The sequence below is a fragment of the Rhinolophus sinicus genome, linkage group LG09 (assembly GCF_036562045.2).
Source record: "Rhinolophus sinicus isolate RSC01 linkage group LG09, ASM3656204v1, whole genome shotgun sequence".
NCBI classification, from domain to species: Eukaryota; Metazoa; Chordata; class Mammalia; order Chiroptera; family Rhinolophidae; genus Rhinolophus; species Rhinolophus sinicus.
In genome coordinates this window covers 112,890,953-112,917,411 of record NC_133758.1, presented here as the reverse complement: position 1 = coordinate 112,917,411, position 26,459 = coordinate 112,890,953, and the positions used below count along the sequence as shown (strand labels likewise).

The window sequence follows — 26,459 nt, the reverse complement described above, 5'->3', positions numbered from 1 at the left end:
GGGATTGTTCTCTTAATTTTTCTTTCTGATAGTTCATTATTGGTATATAAGAATGCAACTGATTTCTGTATATTAATTTTTTTGTCCTGCTACTTTACTAAATTCATTTATCAGTTCTAATAGGGTTTTTTTTTGGAATCTTTGGGATTCACTTATATACAATACCATGTCATCTGTAAATAATGACAGTTTTACTTCTTCCTTTCCCATTTGAAAGCCTTCCATTTCTTTTTCTTGTCTGATTGCTGTGGCTAGAGCTTCCAGTACTATGTTGAATAGAGGTGGTGAAAGTGGGCATCCTTGTCTTGTTTCTGATCTTAAGGGGAATGCTTTTAGTTTTTCCCCATTGAGTATGATATTAGCTGTGGGTTTGTCATATGTGGTCTTTATTATGTTGAGATATGTTCCCTCTATTCCTACTTTGCTGAGAGTTTTTATCATAAATGGATGCTGGATTTTGTCAAATACTTTTTCTATATCTATTGATATGACCATATGACTTTTATCTTTCATTTTGCTTATGTGGTCTATCACGTTAACTGATTTGCAGATTCTTTTTTTATTTTTTAAAGATTGTTATTACAATACCCTAACATACAATTATTGTATTAGATCCAAGTGTACACCACTGTTACTCAACAGTTATTTTTTAATTAATTAATTATTTTCAGTTACAATTGACATTCAATATCATTTTATATTAGTTTCAGGTGCACAGCTGGACTACTGTACTCCTTTCTACCAGACACTTTTTCACGTCATCTCACTGCTTATAACAGTTTCAGCGTGAAGGAGGCACTGAAGGAGCTAAGAGCATCCAAAGATTTGACTCAGGTATTTTCTTTTGAAACCATTCTCATCAAGTCAATTATTGCCTTTTGAGTACATCTCCTTCAAGTTTGGCTGTTTATATGCATGGTAGATTATAATAGAGCAATCACTTCCTTTCTCTCTTCAATCTTTTTCACCTCCTACCCCCACTATGGGCTACTATGACAACAGGTCAGAAACAATAGAAATACAATACCAGTTTGGTTTATAGGTTTCTTCCCTTTTTTGAATTTCTATTATTCAGCTGTTGGATGTTTCGGAAAAGTCTTCTAAATGTCTGGTCTCTTACATTTTTCTCTTCTTTATATTCTGCTGTCTAGAGGGTTCCTCTGCTCTATCTTTCCATCTTTCTGTCTTTCATTTTTGTTGTCACATTTTTAACTCCTAAGAGCTCTTTTTATACTTTGAATATCCTCTGTTTTTTCATCTTTATTTTATAATAGTATCTCTTTTTATGTGTTACATGCATTTAGTAACTTCTTTGTTTCTCAGAGGACATTGATGGTAAGTGCCTTTTAGGTTTCCTTCTTTCTGACTAGCAGCCCTGAGGCATCAGTAGACTCAGTGACTGTGGGTCCAGCCAGGCTGTCCTGGCCAGGTCACTGCCTTCAGGCAGCAGCTCTTCCATGTTTTGGCATCAGGATCTCTTTACACTTGTAAAAGGTATTGAGGAGTCCAAAGGGATTTTCAGAGCCTGTAGAGTGGAGGAGAAAAGATCAATTGTTTCAGCAGGAGACTGGACTCAGAAGGAGTCACAGCCCAGTGTAAGGACGGGAAGCGTGGATGAAGCCTAGAGCAGAAGGTCGGGAATGACAGAAAGTTGGAGAGACTGGCACAGACCACATATCACCAGGTCTTGCAATACAACTTAAGGAGCCAGGACCTCAGGAAGAATCGTGGAAGGTTTTGCATCTGGAGAGTGACATAATAAAAACAGCCTTTTTGGAAGCCCGTTCTGGCTGCAGTCTGGAAATGGAATAGCAAAGGAGCACGCCTGGGAGCAGCGAGATTAGATTAGAGGCTCCTGGATACCCCAAGGAAGACACAGCATGGCCTCGAATCGGGCAGCTGGCAAGGGGGTTGGAGACCATGAACTGATGTGAGAGATATTTAGGAGATGGAATCATCACAACAGGGTGACAGATTGTATGGAGGGAGGGGGTGTGTGAGACACTGAGATGAGTCAAGGATAATCTTCAGATTTTTGCCTTGAGCAAATGAGTAAGTTATGACTTTTCACTAAAATATGGAAGGGACAGGCTTAAGAGTAGTTATTCGTTTATTTATTCATGAATTTGCTAATTACATCAAATTATCTGAGCCAAATTCTCTGGATTCCAAATCTTTATCAATGCTTAATAAATAATTGCATTCATAAAATACTTCTTCAAGCCCTGTTTTAAATTTTGTGTTATATACATAGATATTTATTCCTCATAAGAACCTTATGAATTAGGCACTATGATGAATTCTATTTTATGTGTTACAAACAGAGGCACAGACTGGTTAGGTAAACTGCTCAAGGACCCACAGCGAGTCAGCACTGGTTCAGGGGAGAGAAGACTCTCACTCTACAGACCCTGCTGCTCACCTCTAGGCAGGTAGCTCAGTTGTGTGTGTGTGTCTGTGTTTTACTAGAGAGTCTTGGGTTTATTTTACATGCAAATAAATTGATAGTGGAATCCATTTTCTCCACGGACAATTTAATATTTTCTAATTCCATTTATTCCATCATCAACTATTTCTCAAATAATCATGTATTTGCCAGGCCTTGTGTTAGATAAAAATCCAACTGAAAAGCCCAATCCATGCTCTCAAATGTATCTGTCGCGTGGGGATCAGAGACAAGTAAAAAGACAGTGACAATCGCGTGACAAGATGGGTTCAGCTGCAATGGGAGCCCAGAGGAAGAACACCTAAACCAGACTGGATTTGGGGGGACTCGGGACAGGCAACCTGTAGGAGACAGAGTAGGAGCTATGTTTCAGTGGACACATCAGAGTCACGTGTGCAAAGAGAGAAAGTAAGAGAAGCGTGAAGACAGAGCCACATGTCTAGAGAAAGAGAAAGAAGTAAGTCAAGTGGATTTGGAAAAGTCCAAGTTTTAGACCTTCCCGACCTCCTGTGTGGTAGCATGCAGCAATTACCTGTATTAATACGGCACCCTTGCACATGAGGCTGCTTGCAGGTCAGTAGACATATGGGTTAGACTTCTAGACGGCTCTGCGATGCACCACCACCTTGAGTGTCGTGACCTCTACCTTTTCAAAAGTCTCAGTGTGCACATTGCCCAAGGCTCAGGACAAATGGTGGTTTAGGGGCGAAGAGTAGGAAAAATAAATAGGTATTTGCTTGTATATACAAGTATAAGATATTTTTATCTAAGGCAAAACTAAGCACCAGTCTTATTAGAAGAGAAAACATAGGTAGCTGGAGGGATGATGTAGGAAGGACACTTGTCACTCTCTTACCTGTCATCCATTTTGGATTTTGATCAGTGTGAAATATTACTTACCCACATACGTGTATATAAATACAAAATTCACACTTTGACAGGTTGGTGGATTAAAAGGAATAGAGAATATTAAAAATCGGTGTTCTTGTACTATTTCATGTCCGATGATATTATCAAGCATAATTACTAATTTTAAGCAGTTTAAATCCATCACATTTTAAACAATTGACTGAAATGTCTAGTGCTGTTTCCTCTAATGAGTATTTGTCATGTTCATATGTATATGTTAATCGTGATAATCAGGAATGAACACCCGCAAAGATTCTAAAGGTTGGACTGCAGTGTGGAAATACCTCATCATCTGGAGAAGAATTTTGACCCTAGCAGTTTTGTTCTAAACTTATTGGCAAAATATTATGACCAAGGCAATACCAGAAAACTCCACCTGCTTTTCAAGGGAAAGAGGACAGGATGGAAGGCAGATTCGACTCTTAAATGTCAGGATAAAAATAATGTGTCTGGAGAGGAAGAAGAAGTGTAAAAGCCTGGAAACGGGTCGCTAAGGAAGTTGCAACATCATCCCATGTCTGAGGTCATCTTGTCCTCGGATCTCAAGGTCATTTTTCTTGCTGAACTAAAGTTTAGGTTTCCCAAGGGAATAGTTGAGCAAAAACCGTAGAAATTAAAGATGGTCTCATTTAATCTCTCCATTTTACAGCTTAAAAATAAATAAATAAAATGCTCTTGGAGGTTGAGTAAATAGTCTGAATTGATTGCAAAGCTAGACTAGTATGCAGGTCTCTGCATTAAACCCTGGGTTTATGAATTCAGTGTCAGACTGAAGGGACAGAAAGGGCAACGCCATGCCACAACCGAAGTTACCAGATTCCAGTTACCAGTGATAAACTGGACTCCTAGAGTATTATTTAAAAGATGGCCCTTGAGAAAAAGGTCCCATAGTCAAGTAAGTTTGAGAATTGATTGAAATTACCTTGAGGTAAACAGATTTTTGTGTCTGGTTGGTAGGTAAGCTGGTTAGTTGGTTTTACTGCAGGCATCCTCAGGGTCTTTGTATCTTCATTGCTCTCTAGAAGGGGCCTGTAAAAAACAATATATTCCAAATTCATGTACTACAGAGCATGATTTTCATGGAACACCTATTATCATCTTACCTCCAGGGAACACCGCATACGAAATAGTAACTAATGAAGTTCAAAACGCTTCACCTTAACTTTAGTTTCTCTGCAGCACGAATCCCAATTAGTATTTAAATCTCTGTGCTTCAGTTACCACCTTCTCTGTTTTCAGACTTCCCATAAACCCCTGACTTCTGTTCTCTTAGACGGAAGTAGCCATGCTTCTGCCTCCACTGTGCAGGACTGTATAACCCTTCTCTATGAAACAATGTCTAATCCTTTCTGCTAGAACTCATTTATGGTACCCTTTTATAACTCGGAACCCTTTGTTTTACATTTAGAAAGTGCCTACTATGTGCCAGATACTATTCTAGTTGTGTTCTGAGGACACAACTGTGAACAAAACGAAAATCACATACCATAGAGCTTACAATCTTATAAGTATGTAGAGGTGGGAAAAGAGAAAATTTTAAAAATTAATAAGTACACCCATAATACGACATATGGTTTTCTTTTTATGATACCTTAGTGTGTTTATACATTTGTCTCCTTTTAAACTTGTTGAGCATAATGCTATACTAGGCTGCTCCAGCTGCCATAAAAAATTCCATACACTGTGGGGCTGAAACTTCACTCATTTATTTCTCACAGTTCTGGAGGCTGAAAGTCCAAAATCCAGGTGCTGACAAAGGTGGATATCATTCTGAAGCCTGTTTTCTTAGCTTGTAGGTGGCTGCCATCTCTTTGTATGCTCACATGACTTCTTACTTGTGTGCGTTGAAAGTTCTGGTCTCTCTTCCTCATCCTGTAAGGACACTAATTCCATCGTGGGGGCCCCACCCTCATGACCTGTCTAAAGCTGGTGACCTCCCAAAGGCCCCACCTCCAGCACATCACATTGATGGGTGGGGCTTCACCTACAGACTTGGGAAGGACGCAGACATTCCGTCTATAGCAACACTATTTCCTCAGCCATTTGAGCTCTCAGAGCTCAGCACATCCTTTCTATAGGGTCAGTTTTCAATAAGTATGACTATGGAATATTTCAAAAAGAACCATTCTGGAACAGCTAGAGGATGCGTTAGTGTGGCCGGTGCACAGGAGAATCAGGGCTGGCAAGGGGCCATGGGTGTTATTCTGTGCACAGCGCCTTCTCCTGGGAGGGGAGGGCTGCAGGAGGGAGGCAGTCTTCTGGTAGGTTCTCCAGGCATCCTGTATATGTCTCTTGCACCAGTGTTGACTTCATCAGGATGCCCCAAATATCCTGTATTCAGTGTTTGTCAATAAATTACAAAACTTTCATACTTAAAGCTATGTTTCAATTTTTTAACTCAGCATTCTGTATTTTTATTTGCTAAATATGGCAACTTTACCTTTTGGATATATGGAAAGGACTGAAACCTTCATTTCTGTATGACACTTCTAGGTAGGAACGGAAGTCCCCAGGAAAGCCAATAAGACATTTTCTATGTAGGCACTTAGATACAAACAATAATGGAAAAAGAAGCTGCCTCTCTCCTTCATATGTGAAAAATGGGTGTTCTTGGGCTCAATGCAAACAGTAGAGAAAACGTTTACCTCATGACTTGCATGAAGTCCCAGCTCGATAGACATTTCTTCCCCAGGCTTTGAGAACAGGAGAGGCACCCTCCCCAGGCCTACAGCACCAACCACTCACCAGCTATTGACTCCGCTGGCATCCACTGAGCTCGGAGCTATGCCCGGCCCTCCCTGCAGGTGCCGAGTGTAAAAGGGATATGGCGCCTGGCGTAACATAGTGTTTATCCAGTTTTCTATTTGATTATTTATTCATTTACTAAATTATACATACATGGTTCAGACTTGTTCCAAAAGGTACTGAAAGCAGCATTTGTCATGTACGACTACATAATAAAATGCACTCAAAAATAAGAGGAATATGCAACTATAAACTAATGTCCAAATAGACTAAAAATTTTTAAGAAAATAAACACTCTAGACAAAACTGTAATATAGTATGTATATTATATATTATATGTAATACATTTTTATGATATACGTAAGATTTAAATTATATGAGTATATATGTATATATATTTATATATCATATTATATATTATATATTACTATATATTATATATACACATACATATATAGTCATATATCATTTAAATCTTATGTATATTACAAAATCCATCTACAAAATTAAAAGGAAAATAAACGGAGGAAAATACGCAATCTATTTAAAATATAAGTGGCTAATATTCTTTGTAGATAAAAGACTTTCATAAACAGTAAGGAAACGCTTAACACTGCCTTTCAGATGGTGCTGAAGGGCGTAACGAGACAACTGCAGCAAGACTAAGAGAGAAGTACCAGAAATAGTCCTTAGTGTGGCCTCAAACCCTGGCACCAGCTCCAGCATCATTAATGCTCTGCCCTGATACTTTGTCCTGCCAGGCTTGTCTTACACCATCATCTAATACTGATGACTGATTGGTTACTATGTGTCCATATGTCCATGCATGTTTAAGGCCGTCTCTTCCAGACTGTGGGTCACTTAGCTGCATGACCTTCATCATGTAATCTCACAGGGTGGTTGTGAGGGTCACCCCCTCAGACACGAGCTCACACATGCACACATGTGCACACATGTGTGCGCACACACAATAAATCTATTAGCACAGTACATGGCATACGTTTAAAGCTCAACATAAGTTTTCTCTGTCTTTCAAGCTTTGTCTTAGGTAAGAATCATGTTACTGCAGAAAGCAGAAATCCATAAGAGCTAATGGAATCATCACAGCAAGTAGGGTATCTCAATGAATTTAAGGGCAGAAAATATAGCCAATCTCACAGGCAACTCGAACTGAACAGAAACACTGCCCAAGGAGCAACAAGGGGACAGGCTGTCTGACAAGGGGCAGGCTCTCTGACAACGGGCAGGCTCTCTGACAAGGGGACAGGCTCTCTGACAAAGGGCTGTGTACACAGAACCAGTCCAGGTGCCTCCTGCAGGGATACTGCTGGCACCATGGAATGTACATATGTCACAGTCATGAGCACAAATGTCATCATGCCTGCATCACCATAACACCTCTCACTCATAATAAATGGGCACACTAGCAAGAAAGATCAGGGAAAGGTTTTGATGAGTCTCTCTTCAGAGGTATCATTCAAATTTTATCTTTCAAAATTTCATGATCCCTCAACCCACCCACTAATCTCTGCCTCCTCAGTACAGAAACGTGATCGTAAATGAACACATTAGATAAGGTCATCACCTCTTGCTTGAGAGGCTAGAAAGACTGCAGAAAGTCTCATGCAAATCCACAAATCAATCTCCTTAGCAAATGAGACGACTCCAAAACGTAAGTCAGCTGATGTATTAATGAACACATCCTATTGAGTTAACTCTCAAGAGACAAATTTGCAGTATCAGGGACATACTCCGGAACTTAATTTATTTCTGAATAATGGAGTATTGTCTCCTTATTCATTGACATAGAACAGGACACGAAAACAGAAGTTGCACATGTGCAGTAACTTGGGAAATAAACGATTTACATGACACAGTCTTGGCTTCCTATTTGTACAAAATTAAAATGAATTCCACATGCAACACAGAAAATAAAACTCTCTCCCGAGAACAGAGCTCAGGGAAGACGGTCAGAAAAGGGAGTAATGAACACACAGAGTGTTTCACAACTGAAGTTAATGGCCATTTTGTTCTATCATGTAGAAGTCGGAACATTCTGGATAATTAATTCAAAGTGTTTCATCACTTTGGGTATGTTTCTCCATACAGACAAGTACATTAAGTAGGTTGTTTCCTATGTGCTGCAATCAGATAACCGCCATTGATTTTGTCATCTGTGTTATTTTTGTCTAAGAATGAAATTTCTCCTTTACTTCCATTCCATCTACTAGGGAAAAAAAATAGATGTTGATCAATTGAAGCAAACTCTTACGTGAAAGAAACTGCTACAATGAGCAAATTGCCATAAAACCAGAAAAGAAAATGAAAGAAAATATAGACTAGGTCCCTGGAGGAAAGAGCTACTCAAGGGTTCTTAGCATGAAACCAACGACCTGATTTTTTTATGAAATTAAATGCCCCTATTCAAATTCTGACCTGATTTTCCTCTACTTTGTATTAGCATACTTACTTTTTGCCTAGAGAGGCTTTATGTTTTAAAATGAGAGATCAATGTCAATGAAAGGACTGCAATAACATTTGGACAAAAGTTCCTTGGCAGAGCCCACAAATCCCAGCTTCAGGGAGCCTTTGGGGAGTCCAGAGATATCTGCTAGGGCTTCTCCAATTTCCTATTTTGGGGTTTCAAAAGGACTTTAATTTTTTAAATTGTGTTCTTAAATGTATCTTACATACAGAAAAAACGTATAATGACGTGCGTTGGCTTGTATGTTTGTGTGTGTTTGAAGACTAGCAATTAGACAAACACCGAGTCCGTAGCACTCAGGTTAAGGATAGAGCATTACCTGGAGCGTAGAAAGGCCTTCCTGAATTTGTCCCTCTCCTCTGACCCCTCCAAAGGTAACCACTGTGATGATGAACATTCCACGAGTCCCTTCTGCTGTTTCATGGGTGCTTTTTTCATGTATACACGTATACGTGATAAATGTGCCCCGTAGATGTTTTAGAAGTTGCTATCTCAGGAAGCGGCAGTTGTACCACCGTTAGCAAAGGCTCCAGGATAAGAAAGTCTGATCTGTCTCTCCCAGGATCAGTGTCTTTTTCTGTCTGACTTACTTCACTCAGCATGATGCCCTCAAGGTCCATCCGTGTCGCAAGGGGCAAGATTGCCTTCATTTTTATGGCTGAATAATATTCCATTTATATACACACCACATCTTCTTTATCCATTCACCTATCGATGGACACTTAGGTTGTTTCCATATCTTGGCCATTGTAAATAATGATGCAATGAACATGGGGGTGCATATATCTTTGTGAATTAGTGTTTTTGTTTTCTTTGGATAAATATTCAGAGGTGGAATACCTGGATCCTACTATTTAAAAATGTTTGAGTATCCCCCATACTGATTTCCACAGTGACTGCACCAATTTACATCCCCACCAACAGTGCATGATGGTGCCCTTTTCTCCACATCCTCTCTAACACTTGTTATTTGTTGATTTTCTTGAGGTAGCCATTCTGGCAGATGTGAGCCCAGAAAATTCAAGCCTTCCTAGTAAAACTAAGCTATCTCTAGCATGGGGTTACTCTAAACCTGCCCTAACAGAGCATGTCAAAGGATCCATCTGATCTAAAAAAAAAAAATTTAACTGCCTGTCAAAAAATTCTCAGTACCCTTTTAAAACGACAATAAAATCTAGATAGTAATAATGTAGTTTTCACTGTACAGCATTTAATTAAAAAGCACTACACATGTAAAGAAGCAAGGAAACTATGACCCATAACCAGCAGAAAATCAGTGAAAAAACAAAAACAGAAACAGACCCATAAGTGAAAAAGATGATGGAATTGAGTAATGAGGATTTTAAAACAACTATTGTACCAAGGTTTTAAAGGAAACATGAACATAAAATTGAAAGAATTAATAGGAATCCAAGAATAATTCATGGCCTAGAAGTTGAAGAGAAATGTGAGTGTCTCAGGTCAAGGTGCAGATATTAAAATTTTAAATGAGAGACATTTATTTCTCTAAATTGGAAGGAATGGAGGATAGAATGGATAATGGAGGAAAAAAATGTGACTGTATCCAAGAAACAGTAAGAAAATTCATGTCAGATGGCTTTGTTCTGAGTACGAAAAGTTTCATGGCAAAACTCAGAAAAAAGTACCTGCTAGAATTAAGAGGAATAAAGTGGCTGTGAGAACTTGGAAGCAAATGAACGATGGGATAAAACAAATAAATAGAATGAATTCAAGACACAAGCTGCATTAGATCTTGTTCATTTCAAGAGGGAAAAGACCACGTATTTCATGACTTTCCACCTCAGACTTTTAAGATTGGCCAGGCAAATATGGTGCAAGGTTTGTCTATAGACAGAGGTTAGGATGTTAGTTAAACCAGGCAATGTAGGAAGAACTCAGGATGTGATGATATAATAATAAACAAAGACCGAATTCCTAGAGATTCTAAAAATGGCAGCACTAAGTCAAGGAAATGGGGGGAGTGGCAGTAATAGGAGAGGTGATTGCGTCAGAAGAAGCAAATCACTTCAGGTAAGAGTCCATGCCTGGCCTAGCATAGAGGTTGTTGATTAGAATGGAAACAAAGTTGAATTAAAGTAAGAAAATGGTAGAGCTGATCAAAAAAGTGCTGGAAGTTTATGTGATAGAACCAAGTAGAGAAACCCAAGTGTTGAAGTCCTGAGGAAATTTTGAGGCGCTTTCTGTTTGCTGGATACCGTGTGTCATAAGTTACGTCACCTGTGGCTCTTTTGGAAGGAGGGTGAGGAGAAGGCACTCAGTGAGGCATGAGATATAAACCACTCATATCTGCCTTTGAGTAACCAGAAGAACAAACGAATTTATTATTTATTATCAACCGCACTTTTCCATCTCATCACACTTGTCCACCAAATCTACTAGGATCCGGTGGTCAATTTTGAGGAGCTAATGCGTTTCTCAAATCTTTTTACTGGAAGCGGTTTTACTAAAAAGATGGGGAAATGCAAGGGAATAGAGATGTTTCAATAAGAAAAAAAGTCAGGCAGCAAAGAGGAGGCTGGGAGCATGCCATTTATTATTTCACCTGAGATCAGGCCTGCATGCCACACCTTGTACATACCTGGGCTGTGCAACTCTGAAGCAGGTGTGGCACCAGTGTCCCAGGATGCGTCTAGGCAAAGACGCTTTCCGAACCCCTGTCAAAGTCACTGCTCCAAAAACGCGGGTTTAAGCCAAGTCTAAAAGGAAACATTTCACTCACCATGTGGTAAACTCCATTTTCCCTCTTTCTCAGCAATTGCCAGCAGGAGACTGAATAGAAAAAAAAAAAAAAAAGGTTTATATACATAATCTCTGGGTGTGTCTGGGAAGGACTTTGGAGGTAGGGTGGGAAGGTGAAGAGGAAAAATGCATGTTCGTATCCAGGGAGTTAATCTCTTTCTTTGAACAAATCAAAATGATTTGACAACTATAATTTAAAAATAGGTTCTGTCTTACAACTGAAACCAGATAGAGTACATTTTCTGTTTTCCTGCTTGAATACACAGGGATCTATGTAACCTTTATTTTCATCTCTGTGTGCGCATATGTATGTTTTCATTTATAAGTGAAGCAATATGTTTGTTTGTTTTTTAAACTCTCCCTCTGGTCCAGAGTCACATCACAATGGGAGGCAGTAACCAGGTCACAAAAGAACCTTGACCTTCATTGGTTGTTCAGGGTTCTGAAGCTCATGCTGTATTTGTAGGGTATTAGCCTAAACCTGCAATGCACCCAGTTCTGGAAACGTTAGAGGAGGGGCACATAGAGATGTGTGATTAGGTGTTGGGAGCATGTGATATGCAGTTTCTAGCTCACTGATTTTCACACAGCATTTCGATGAGCCACATCAACTGTTCAAAATTACCATTTATAATGTTATTGTAATGCTTCAAACACCAAGACTTTACAAACATAGCCTCTAAAACTATGTGGCTTTCATACAAATAATAGTCTAATGATGTACTCTAATGATCTGTGCCATTAAAGATTTGTAATTAAATGTATACTTTTATAATCAAAAAATAAATTTAGTGAGTGATGTCAGTGAAACTGGCAGAGTACAGAAATCCAAAATTCCAATTCTACATTCAAGCAACAAGAACACTGGCAAAAAAAATATTGCCACAATTGATATTTTCAGAACTCAGGAAATTAACCAACATTTTTCAGCAATCCAGGAAATATTTATTCAAGACAAACTGCAAGATATATGGCATTTGAACGTGCCCTATTCCATTCCACTTCCCAAACTCTGCAGTAGGCTGGAAGACTTCCAGCCTGTAATCGTGGTGGAAAGCAGCAGTCTGGCGGCCAAAGGAGGGAGAACAACATGGTTGGATCCCCTTATTTGACCTGGATTTTCATTATTTGACCTGCCTAGTGGTTCCTTGGAAGGCCCTACTCGCAAGGCTGTCATTATTTCCTGACCTGGAGATTGCCCAGTGCAAAGAGGCTTTTCTCCAGGGATGTTTGTCAAAACAATCAGTCAAAATTTTAACCTTGTGGATGCTGAGACAGTAGATAAGAGTTGGGGTAAACAGTAGGATAATCAAAGAACTTACCAGGGTAAATCTGGGGCAGGAGATGTCCATGGGAGCTTTGAGAAGCTTCAACAAGTTCCGGAGCAGATAGATAGCCATGCACAAGCCCAGGAAAGATCTGAGAGGCCCTAATCTCTCACCTTAGGCTAGTTTTGAGGCTCTGCCAAGCAAAAATCAAGGCTAAGGCAGAGTTGTAAGGTACTGGCTGAGTGTGGACGATGTGCTCACACACACACACACACACACACACACACACACACACACACACACTCCCTTGGAAAAAACCTGGAGATGAATAAGTTCCAAGCTAACCAAGCAAAATACAGATTTTACAGAATTAGCTCATATAAGTAACTAAACAAACAATAGCAACAGCAACAAAAACAGGCTTTAGAGAGGAGAGAGAATCTGATCCCTAAAAGTCCCACTTCACTGTATTTAAAATATTCAATTTTCAACAAAAATTTATGAGCCAGGAAAAGAAACAAGAAAGTATGGCCCAAACACAAAGAAGAAGAAAAAAAGCATTCAATAGAAATTTCCCTGAAGAAGCCCATACATTGTACCTACTAGGGGGAAAAAAATTAAATTAGCTATTTTTAAATATGTTCAAAGAACCAAAGGAAACCGTATCTAAAGAATTAAAGTAAAATATGAAAAGAATGTCTTTCCAAATAGAGAATTCCATTATAGAAATTATTTTTTTTAAATCAGCTATAAATTCTAGAGCAGAAAACTGCATTGATTGAAATGAAAATTTTATTAGGGCTCAACAGCAGATTTAAGTAGGCAGAGGACATAACCAGCAAACTTGTAGACATGTCCAATGAAATTGCCCAATCTGAAGAACAGAAAGAAACAACAATGAATAAAAATTAACAAGCCTCCAAGAACTGTGGGACACCATCAAGGATAGCAGCGTACACATGAAGGGAATTTCAGAGAAAGAGGCAGAATAAATATTTGAGAAACTAATGGTCAAAAACTTTCCAAATTTAATTAAAAAAATACTATACATCCAAAAGTTCAACGAGTTCCAACTAGAATCATTTCTGTGATCCGCACCTATACATACCATATTCAAACTGTCAAAAACCAAAGACAGAACCCAAAAAGGAAGTTCGAAAATACTTTGAGATGAGCACGTTTTAAATAGAGACATATCATACCAGAAGCTAGGGGATGCATCTAAAACAGTGCTCAGAGAGAAATGTATTGCTTTAAATACCTATATTAAGAAGGAAGTAGGATCCCAAATCAATAACTGAGCTTTCCACCTAAGTAGAAAAGCAAACTAAACCAAAAGCAAGCAGAAGGAAGAAAATAGTAAAGATTGGAATGGAAATTATAAAATATAGAATATAAAACCAACGGAGAAAATCAACAAAACCAAAAGCTGGTCAAAATTTTAGCAAACTTTAAATAGATTAACCAAGAAAAAGAGAGAGAAGTCTCCAATTACTAGAAAGACAAGTGAAAGAGGGGACATTACTACCTAACCTACAGGGAGAGAAAAGGATTATAAAGGAATGCTATAAACAGTTGTATGCCAATAAATGAGATAACTTAGGTGAAATGAGCAGACTTACAGGAAACCACAAACCACCAAAACTGACTATACAAGAAAAAGACAATTTGAATAGACCTATACCAAGTAAAGAGAGTGAATTAGTAAAACAAACAAACAAACAAAAAAACTACCCACAGAGAAAAGCCCAGATCCAGATGGCTTTACTGCTGAATTCTACCAGTTAAAGGTCCACGTCAAGCCGTTCAATTCCCAGATTTCCAATCCCAGTGCCAGCAGTAAAAGTCTCCTCCCTCTCTGACCCCACAGGTGGACGTGCCATCCACACACATGGGGTCCTGAGGCAGCAAAGAATGGATGAGAGGTTTATATTTTCTCTCTCATAAGTCACAATGGGTCCAATGAATAAAGGTACATGATGCTGGGATTCAAGATATAAAAATACGTGGCATCTGAGTGGGCCCTTGGATCTCTCACGAACCAGTGTCCTGAGGGCTGGTTGCACAGACGTGCTGAGGAGGCCTGAAATAAGCAAGAGAATCAGGTGCTTCATGACTTGGCCCATTGCAGGAAGGCTTTTATCTGAGACTTTCCCTGACTGTTAACCCACATTTTAGAAGATATCATTTCATATTAGTCAACAAATCTCTAGGCTTTATGACTTTGATGTGTCAAAATGAAAGAACAACCAACCAAATGAAACGAACCATGAAGATCTTGAATAAAACAGGACGTAGAATTGACTTAAAGTGCATTCAAATGCCCTTACGTTGATTCGCTGTGCTTTGTAACAAAGGTGACCATGTACCAACATCGCTTTTCTTTTACTTCCTTAATATTAAATTCATGCTAGCAAAGAGGGGTGAAATTCCCAATAAGGATGTGGCACTTTATGTATCTGAGCCAAATTATTAAGTCTCCTGGACCTATTGAATTTGTTTGATTTTTCCACTGGTGACTTGTTATTCACAGTCCTACTTGTTTATTCACATAATAAGCTAAATGCACTGAAAACAGCTTCAAGTTCTGTGTGAGATTACAATATGAGGGTGTGTGTGTGTGTGTGTGTGTGTGTGTGTGTGTGTGATTTTGTATCTATGTTTCATACATATTGCATATAGAGAGAGAGGGAGGGAGGGAGCGAAGAAAGGAGGGAGGAAAAGAGAGATTCTGCAAGTATATTTGGGGTTGGGTTTGGTGTCTGCTGCTGTCCTTGTGGTACAGCATAGTTGTACAAAATATATGAAGTATTTTTCTCCCACCTTCTCAGTCATACCACCAAATTTAGCCCTTTTACAACTAATAGGTATCAGCTATCTGCTGATGTATTTTGCTGTGGATACAAGAAAATGTTTATTTTATTTCCTGAGACTTGACAGTAGCTGTTCCAGGCTCACCTTGTGAGCCTGGTAATTTTGTCAGTTAACAGGGCATCTGAAGGTGGCTGCTCTTGCTACCACACTGAGAAAAAAGAAGCAGCGGGCATATTGCAAGTCTTGCCAATTGTGGGTTCTGCCACTCTGGGATGCAGAAATAAAAAAAAAATGAAAAGGCCAGTCCTGGCCTCTGTGGTTTCCTTTTCTCTGGGTCCAACACTTTGGACTGCAGTCAACCCCAGCAGCTGGCATCCCAGACGAGTCTTAGTAGGTCAGGTTACAGTCCTGCCATCCCCACTCAGCCCTTCATCTGTACCCACCACACACATGGGGCCATTTGAATGAGACCTTAAGAACTAGAGCTCTGCCTATTCTTCACTTTGGGCAAGATGCATCTTTGTTCCTCCGAAGACAATGGCTGTGCTCCCTTTCCTCTCTGTTGAGCTCTTGGCAACCTACAAAAAGCAGGGCATCTGCCTCTGGGCTCTTAATTTCCCACTGAATTCACTTTCTTCGCATACGTTAGGTCTCCAAATGCATCGACTATACTCACAGCTCATGACTGAATACTACAAGCTCCATAGCTGATGTGCGTGTCACACAGCTGTGTGAGTTTGGGGAACTGGCGATGGCATCTTGAAGAGCCTGGCAGGGCCACATGCAGGAGCTTCCATCAGCAGACAGGCCACGCGTTCCAGTCACTCCTGAAAACAGTTTTCTTGCCCAATCGTTCTGGATAATATGAACATTCAATTACGGCAGAAATATTTGGTGGGCTCCTGATACGAGTCAGGAGCGTGCGAGGTCAAGGTGTAAAGCCAAGTAACAGAATCCCAGCGCCCAGGGTATTTCCGTTTCATGGAGAAGCAGACGGTGCGTGTGATGTTCACTCACGCATTGAACAAACATGTCTGGTGCACCTGTTACGTGCCAGCCTATGACAGGCCAACTCGCCCTTGACTCCTGCGTGTCCCACGCCCCTAAGTCCTGTCAGCTCTGTCTTCAATCTGCACCCAGAATCTACTGCTTCTTGTCACCATTTCCACCTCCCTGCCTCGAGCCCTTGGCCTCTCCTGTGTGAATTATTGGAACGATTCCCCCACTCTCCTCTTTCTACTTGTGTGCCTCTCTCTGTTCTCCACACAGCAGCCCAAACAGGTGCTTTTAAAATGTGAGTCAGTGATGTGATGCCCTTGCCCAAAACCCTCCAATGGCTCCCAAACTGATGAGAAGTAAAAGTGAAGTCTCCTCAACGGCCCGCAAGGCCTTACAGAATCAAGGCCTTACAGGATCAAGGCCACTGTCACCTATCTGACCTCGGCCACACCCTCCTTCCTAGCTGTCCCCCAACATGTCTTCCCCCAGGGAGCTCCCAGTTCAGGGACTCTGCACTTGCCGTCCCCACCTGGAACTTTCTTCCCTCCGATAGTCACCCAGGTTACTGGTTTGTTTCAGCTTGTGCTTCAAGGTGACTCTCTCGAGGAGGCTTTCTCTGTCAGCTTCAGGAATTCTTACTCCATTGCCGATCTTGTTTTATCCATGTCCCCACCGACACCCCAACCTGCATTATTTGGAACTAAATCTCAGACAGTATATCTTTTCACCCATGTTTCAAAAGTAAAGATATTTTGTTTAAAAAAATAACCACAATACCTTTATCATCTCTAAACAATTAATAATCATGTCTCAATGTTATACAATATCCACTTAGTGTACAAATTTCCCCCAATGTGCAATGCATGTTTTCTAATTTTGTTTCAATTAGAATTCAAACAAGAATCCCTCTTATGGTTTTGTTTTGTTTTGTTTTGATCTGTTTTCTCTCTCTGTCTTCCTTTCTCCCTCCTGCTTTCCCTCCCTTCCTCTTGCCTCTTTCCCAATGTATTTGTTGAAGAAAGTGAGTGGTTTGTCCTGTGAATTTTACATACTCCGGAGTTTGTTGATTGTACATTCTCCTCTATATTTCCTAAAAATCTAGATGTTCGATCAGATCCAAGCTCAAACTTTTAGCAAGAAAATCCATCGGTGGTACTCGGCACATAGCGTCCGCTGGCCTCCCTTGTGTTTGAAATTAGCAGACAGTGCTTGGATCCATTATTTCATTAGAGGTGAAACGATGTTGATATTTAGCTCCGTCAGTCCTTCCTCGTGTTTGTCAGCTGGAAGAGATAAGAATAAGTGAAGAAATTGTAGCGCCAGGTTGCATGAAGTCATCCAGGAGGAGGATATAGAGACAGCCCTGGGGAATAGCAACATTTTGGGAAAAACGAGACAAAGAGGAGCTGAAAAAGAACCAGGAAAATAGAATTCCTGAGAGGGTGGGGAGTGCCATCAAAGAAACCAGCACAGAAGAAAATGTTCAAGAAATAGGGAGGAATTCATAGTACCAGATGTCACAAAGATATCAAATAGATAAAGGAGAGAAAAACATCACTTAGAAACAACAGCATGAAAGTATGCTCTTTACCACAATTCCCATTATTGTATTTGAGGAAGCAAAAGGAGATCATGTTTATTTAGCACCTGAATCGACACCTCCCCCTCCAAAAATGGCTTCCTTGAGAGGGCCTGTACCACGAGGGACACTGACTTAGCAGGCGAGTGGATGAGGCTGGTGCCTTCAGACCCAGGGTGTTGAGCTTTCCAGGGATAAATGAACGCGGCAGAATGGACTCCAGCTCTTCCATGATGAAGCGGTGACTGGGGCTGTGTGACCAGTCTCGACTGTGAAGTCCACTGAGCCTCCTGAAATTCAGGTGGAGAATCCCCACCTGGGGAGGGAAGTATGATCCAAAATGACCCGGATATTGAGTGTGAAAATCCCAGATGAATGAAGTGTCAGCCAGCGAGACAACAGCAAGCAGGTGGGTGGTTGAGAGTTGAGGCTGAGACAGGACCCTCTGAAGAAGGAGTCTGGTGAGCGCCTGGCTCTAAGTGCCCAGACAGGGGCCACTTTGCCGTGGGCTCCAGGGGTGGAGGGTGGGTTGTAGGCTCTGCCAGGCCATTCGAAAACTGCCTGTTGAAAAGTAGTCGTGCGATAGAAAGGATCAAGGTGAATAAGAAAAATCCCATTAAGTATTTTAGTAAATTTAAAGCAGTAATATGAACCTTTTCCCACATAACAAGGACCAGAAAATGACACGGGTTCCAGACCCAGCTCTGCTTCTTACCAAAAGGATGAAATAAGGCAAATTATATTAAACCCCGAGCTTTTCTAAAATTATTATTATTATTATTATTATTATTATTATTATTTGTATAAGACGTGTAAAATAGAGAAGGCATTTCCCATCTCCTAATTTGTGTTTGGAATAAGTAAGAATATATTTTAAACTGCCTATAATAAAGAACCATATCCATAACAAAAACTCTAATCCTAGAGTTTTAAAAAGTTGAAACAACCAGCCGTAAGGTCATATAACCAGGTAATGCCTGGGCAGGTTGCAAACTCCGCATACCTGGCCCTGACGCTGAGTTCCCCCTGCACCATCATGCTGCCACACTTTCCTGGGCTCAGTGTTAAGGGCACAAGCAACACTCAGACTGCCCAACTCTTGGCAGATATCTGGGGCCGTGGCAACATCTCTGCCAGCTGGAAAGTGAGCTGCACAAAAACGTAGCACTTACCAGCCCCAAGCTCTAAGAAAAGAGATTCATTGCAAAAGGATCAAAAGCAACAAAGGAAAATCATTTATTCTCTTCCTTCTAGCCTGCTCACTCCCTAATTAGCAACAAGATCATTTAGAAATCTCAAACCAAAGAGTGACCTTAAAAGACTTTTGGCAGCATTTTGATCGGTGTTCGTATTGATCTTGGAAGCCATGTACTAACCTGGAAATTATTCCTATGGCATTCACCAGGAAGTAGGTAAAGGGTAAGCCAAAGAATTTTCCAAAGCAGTGGAACCTGGTATGCCAAAGAGGTAAGAAATTTCTCCCAACGACCTTAGACTTTGCCAGAATTCTTAGAGCAGCAGGGCTCCTAGTATAAAAAGAACACAAGTAATTAACATCTCAGGATGGGAATTAAAGCCCAACAAAATATGACTATGGATATGGTTTTTAATAAAAAGTTATCTGTAAAGCAAATAAAGGTAACTGTTAAGGTCTCACAACTAATAAAGGGCAAAACAGGAATTTAAATCCTGTTCACTTCATTTCCACGCTTGTGCCCTTATCACCATGGTGGTTAATTTCGTGTGTCAACTTGACTGGGCTATGGAGGTAACCACCATTTCTGCGCGTGTCTCTGCGGGTGTTTCTAAACATGATGAAGATTTGTATCAGACACTTGAGTAAAGCAGAGTCTCCTTCCCGGTGAAGGCTTGAATAGAAGAAATAGCCCAGGGAACTGGGTTGTGACATTGGTTAAAATTTACTAAAAATCACTGAGTGATATACTTGCTATGGGTGGATTTTATGATACGTAAATTATACCCCAGTCATGCTCTTTTTAAAAAGAAAATTTATTTCCTTAAAACAGTTCATTAAATCAATGAAGTTTAGCAAGACTGATCAAGGAAAAGAAAAGGGGAAAATACAAATTACCAATATCAAGAATGACAAAAGAAACACCACTACATATCCTACAGATATTAGAAAGATAACAAGAGTACAATAGAAACAACTTTGCAACTCCAAATTTGACGATTTATATGAAATAGGCAAATTCCTTGAAAAAATACTACTAACCAAAAGTAAGACAAGAAGAAACTAAAAATCTTAGATGTTGTATGAGGCCAGAATAGATACCAAAACTTCACAAGCACAGTATATAAAATATACACATGCAAAACTGTTAAATAAAAATTAGCAATCAAACATAACAACATACAAAAACAATAACATATTATTACCAAGTAAATTTATTCCAGGAAATTAAGGGCAGCTTCATATTGGAAGGATATTCAACATAATTCACTCCATGTGGTTTTAAAACATGCCCACTGATGCTTTAATGATTCCTCTCTTCAATAGTAGAGCATAGTTCCCATCCCTTAGTGTGCGCTGGACTTAAGGGCCCTCTTTTAACTCATAGAATAAAACAAAGTGACAGTACCTAGCTCTGGAGACTAGGTCCTGAAAGACTGTGCAATCAGCTTGGTAGTGACGCTACTCAAGCCGCCATGTGAAAACGTCCCCTTCATAAGAAACCGAAGGCTTTGCCAACGGCTGGAGAGGACCTGAGGCTCCAGCCGTGTCAGTCAGACACCTTGGAGGTGATTCCTCCGGCTCATCTGGACTCCAGTCGACTGCAACCCTGGCCACTGTCGTTTCTGCAACCTCACTGGAGACCCCGACACAGAATCACCAAGCTGACATGCTCCTGGGTTTCTTACTCTCAGAAATTACATAAGAAAATAAATATTTTAAGATGCTAAATTTTGGGGTGATTTGTTACATGGCAATAGGTAACTTACATACCATAATAACTTATAAAAGAGAATATATATATATATATATATATATATATATATTATACATATATACATAGTACCTGACCAAATTTTACCATCATTTTTAAAAGTTGGATATCTATCTTTTCCTTTATTGATCTATACTTCTCTGTATATTGTGGATGCAATTTCTCTGTTGAAAATATGTAATTCAAACATCTCCCCTTCTCTGTAGTTTTCGTTTCTGTTCCCATAATGGTGTCGTGATGAATTTATATGGTTAGTTATTTTTCTGTCCTATGTAAGGAATCTTCGCCTTCTAGGTCTTGAAGGTGTTCTACTTTGTTTTCTTCTAAAACACTTATGGTTTTGCCTTCCATATTATTCTCTTGGTGGTGGTGCTAAAACCGCAGTGTGAAAATGTGGACCCTTCAGATAAAGTGTGGGGACGTTGGGGTTGTGGAGGCAGCTCTCTGTTCTCAGGCTTTCCTGGCACAAAAGCGAGAGAGGCAATAATCTGATATCACCTGACTTAATAGGAAGTCAGCTCAGTGCTGCAGGACAGGGAAACCACACCCCTTAAAGAATTCATACGACAAACCATTTCCCATCCAGTCTCCTGGTTGGTATCTCTCGGGTATCCCTAAAATACGAGTCTTCCCCAGCAAAACAAGCCTTACCCCTGACTCCTGGACCTAAGTTTTCAATCCCACGACCACAGATCCACTGGAGCTCTGTCTTAACCACAAATCTGTCCACATGGCCCTCTGGGCCTGTAGCTTACGCAAGCATGGAGTCCAGAAGATGTTAGTTATACAGGTGTGTTTGGGCTTCCATCTTCCCAGGTATTTTCCATGGCAAAGGCTGACCTTTAAATGCAGCTAATGCTACCCACTGGCTACATTCACCAAACTGAAGCTCTTCTCTCAGTCTCGTCCATCCACACGAGCTCTGTGCCAACGTCCGTTTGGCCCTTAGGTGTCTGCTGAATGTGCAGCTCCATCCTGCACCTCACGCTGTTCATGGCCTTGATTCTGCAGCGAGCCCTGCCCTTTTGCCCCCCACCTACCCGTCAGAGTCCTGCTTCATCCCCCCTTGACACTAAAGCCAAGGTCTTGCTGCCTGAGAATGAGGAGACCCTCCTCCCTGTATGAAGACTTAAGGCAACTTGACCTTAAATGACTTGAACTGTTGGACCCTTCTCTTGGGGTACAGCCCATCCCAGCCTTTACCTTACTGCTCTGTCCCTCTGGTAGTTGTGGTACCTTTGAGCAGAACCAAAGCACATTCTAATATCTGTCTCATTTTGCTTTTATCGGACAACTTGAGGAAGTCACTATTACTGATTTTTTTTACTTTGATAAAATGTTTATGTCATAAAATTTGCCATTTCAATGTTTATGTATATATTTCAGTGACACTGAGTGTCCACAATGTTGGGAAACTATCACCACTATCTATTCCCAAAACTTTTTCATTACTCCAAACAGGAACTTGTACTCAGTAGTCTATTACTGATACTAAATGATGAGAGTTTTTGTTTTCTGGATGACTGATTTGAGATAAGGTAGATGTAGCAATCTCTTAGTTACAGGCTTTTCTTATATTTAAACTTTCATTGCGGGATACTTCTCTTGGCAAGGGAGGACTGAAAATTCATTCTCAACCTGATCTAGAGACCTTGACCTTATTGTCTTTAGAAGGGTTAGCACTCAGCACCAGGGCCTTAACTGTGTCCTCTATTCATGATCAGCTTCCTTTGACGTGTTTGTTAGACTCCAAGCATTGGGACTAACACCGAGACGGTGTTGAAGACGTAGCCAGGAAAAACATCTCAGCAATGCCACTCCGCCACTGACACACAAACACCCTGTCCCTTCAGTGACATCTTCACTCCCCAGGACGGTGTGAGGCAGGTCAGAGGACAGAGTGGAATGTAGACATGGGATGATGCTCGTGAGAAATGGGTATAAACGCTCATGCTATCTTGCCAGGACATCTGTTTTGACTTTTCGAAGTTTTGATTGTGTTGGTCGTACATCACACAGGGCGGTGGTTAAGTACAGGGTGCACTCTGGAATTAAGCTGTCTGGGTTCCAAGCAGAGCCATGCCTCTTACTAAGCCTCAGCATTTCCTAAGGTTTTTACTTGCAAGGCAAGTTAACAAGCCTCTCCAGGTCCCAGTTCTCCAAGCGGTATAATGCACATAGTACGTATCATAACTGTGTCATGAGGCTTAAGCGAAGAAAACCTTCTAAATTGCTCAGCTGAGTGTCTGGCCCATACGTGGAGCAGTTGCTATAGTATTAAAAGGACAAGTGAAGCAACTCAATAAATAATTTTCAATAAGTGAAGTGTATAGGTGCTGCTTTTGAGAGGCATAAGCGTGGCTGAAAAGACATAAGGGTTTAATTCACAAGACTGTTCAAAATGCCACATTTACAGATTTCTGCTTGGAGCAAATGAAGCATTGCTTTCACCGTCTTCCCCTTCTGGTTCTAAGATGCCAAGTTGCAGACCAGCACCTGAATCCTAAGCGATATTGTCACAGAGCTGCACGGTCATGGCGACTCACCTATAACCGTGACTTAATCCATTCGCTTTTCGCGGGGAGAAGGTTTGGGCTTTCATTTGTCACATGGGGAGTCCAGAGAAAATTTCAAGTTCATGAGCAGTTTATACTTTGTACTGTTTGAGATTATTCTGACTCCATTTTGATGGATTGCAGCAGCCCAGGTGATTGCACACCTGAACGTGTCCTTGGAATGTACAAGCCGCAAACGCATGCCAACTATTCCAGCTATGTTTCCATAGTTCAGCACAAGTATCATTTCGCAACAAGAACCGAAACAGCCCCTGGTCCCATCGCTAGGACATGCTCAGCAACTGCAGACTCTCAGGTGTCCATTCATTCTCAGGTAAGGCGTGAATACCCACTGATAAGGATGATTCTGATGGAAGACTCAAACCTAAATAAATAGGTGACCCGGGACAAGCCACAGTGTCCAGTTTAGAGTTTTTTAGAGATGGCAGGCAAAACAGTAATTGGATCTATTCCTTACTAGGATAATGATTTCCAAAAGCCTAAATACGTCCAGTGGATGTGACCATGTTTGACCTCCACAGATTTGCCCGCCAAGATCTTGACCACAAGGAAGAGAAGGGAGCAGTGGCCATTCTTGAAATCTGAGAAACATTCACAGCCCAGAAAAAGGAGGTTCACCTGACCTCTCTGAGGGATAATACTGGAGTCCAGGCACAAGAAGAATCTGGCAGAACTCATACAGGGAGAGAGCTAAAAAACAAACAAACAACAATAACAACAAACATCGTTCCAATGGGATCTGGCGTGTAAACCAAGACCTAGTACATGAAGGTCGGTCACAGGTCCTGACCACACCTGGGTGGGGAGAGATAAGCTTGAGCCACTGCTCTTATTCCCAGGCAGGTGACAGAAACACATTGAGGAAAATGCACAGCAAGACACAGCCAGCGAAATTACCGTATTGCAAGATAAAAAATCATGAGAGTATCCAGGTAGGAAAAAACAAGTTACATTTGGGGGCTGGGGGCGTCGGGTTCTCTACCATAACCAGAAATGCCAGAAGACAATGGACCAACGGCTGTCAGAACTGTTACACACTCAAGTTGTCCTTCAAATATAAAGGTCAAAAATATTCTCAACCATGTAAGAATCTAGAAACTATTACACTAGTAAGATTTTTAAATATGATGTTTACACACAAGGCACAACCATAAAAGTGCTTAATAAAATCCATCCACCAATCTAAATACAGTATTCATTGGTATTGAGTATTCATTCTATTTAAGTACATAAGTGTGGGAATAAATCATTGTAGTAAATAGCAATTATAAGAAAGGACATAAATGTTATTTCCATGGACACATTAAAAAAGATGTACTACCAAATGCTTGCAAGGATGCCAAGAAACTGGGCCACTCATACTCCCGTGTGTGGGCTCCCCATACGTCCTAGCAATTGCATTCTCAGGTGGTTATACCAGAGACATTTAAACTTATGTTCCCAGAAAGACCTGCACATGAAAGCATATAGAAGCTTTATCTGTGATGATCCAAACCTGGAAACAATCCAAAGATCCTTCGATGGGTGACTGGTTAAACAAGCTGGGGTACATCGGTACAGCAGGATGCCATTCGGCAATGAAAAGGAACCAACTACTGAGCCACACAACAACGTGGATGGGTGTGCAGGGGATTATGCTGAGTGACAAGGCCAGTATCAAAACTTCCCATAATGTACGATTTCATGTATATATAATATTCTTGAAATGTCAAAAAGCACAAAGATGGAAAACAAGTTCTTGGTGCAAGGTTTGAGGGACACTTGTGATGGAATTGTTCTGTATCTTGACTGCTGTGGAGGGTCACACAAATCTACACATGTGATAAAAGTCCATAGAACTAAACACACACACACACACACACACACACACACACACACCCCTACAAATAAAGCCGGTGAAATCTGAATAAGTTTGGTGGATTGCATCCATGTGGATTTCCGGGTTGTAACATGTACGTGCATTTCTCAGATGTTATCTGTAAGGGAAACTGGGAGGGTACACAGAATCTCTCTGCACTATTTCTTACATGTCTTCATAAATGCAAATCTACAATTATCTCAGAATAAAAGTTTTACTTAATCTAAATACTAAGAAAAATAAGAAAAATTGGGGGTTACGGAAAAATAAATAAGGCCTAATTTTGAAACATTTGGTTAACCCAAATAATCACTTTTCTCTTTAAAATTTTTTTGCAATCTTTTTTTTAATTAAAAGAGATTATTTAGAATTGGGATAAAAATAAATTTTAGTTCTTTCAATTTCACTTGAGTTCATATAAAATTAAATGTAATGAAATTTCTTTTCAAATAGCATATGTAATTGGATTCTATTTTTCTAAAATTATTTCTGCCAATTTTTTTCCATTTTATAGCTGCAACCACACATTAAGAGATATTAAGAAAAATATGCACCTCATGCCAAGAATGGCTTCTTTTCATTAATGGGATTTGAGGTAAGCTTTTTAATTTTTTTTATATTTTATATGATATTTTTAACTGTGCATATGCGTCATTTTAAATCTTCAACAGCCAGAAATTACCAAAACAAACAAATAAATAATAAAAGAGTAGCACCTGACCTTGAAGAGGTCATTGTCTAGACGGATTACAGGAGGTAAGTAAGATTTAAGGGAAGGAACAAAGTTCCCATGAGGCACCAGGAAGGGAGAAACTAACATGACCCGAGACCCAGAACGAAAGAAGACTGTCTAGGGGTGATGAAGCATTTGCAATATTGTTTGTAAAACATTCATTTTTCTCAGTAATTTTACAAGTTCTGTCTGGAAAAAGCACACCGTGGTACAAACGGTTTCAGGTCAGACTTTCCAGTGTAAAATCCTGTCTGGTTAGTTTTGATAACTTATTGACATGACTTTGTAAAAGGTGGAAAACCGTAAAACGGAAGAGCA

General features: G+C 40.2%; 1 long non-coding RNA gene across 1 annotated transcript in view; it reads left to right on the top strand.

The window, feature by feature from the left end:
- Positions 1-26,003, top strand: part of LOC141573104 (uncharacterized) — a 38,164-nt gene extending 12,161 nt beyond the window's left edge. The window contains exons 2-3 of the long non-coding RNA XR_012498665.1: positions 705-834; positions 25,923-26,003. This is a non-coding gene — a long non-coding RNA (uncharacterized LOC141573104). The remainder of the gene's footprint in view (positions 1-704; positions 835-25,922) is intronic.
- The last annotated feature ends 456 nt before the right edge of the window (positions 26,004-26,459 follow it).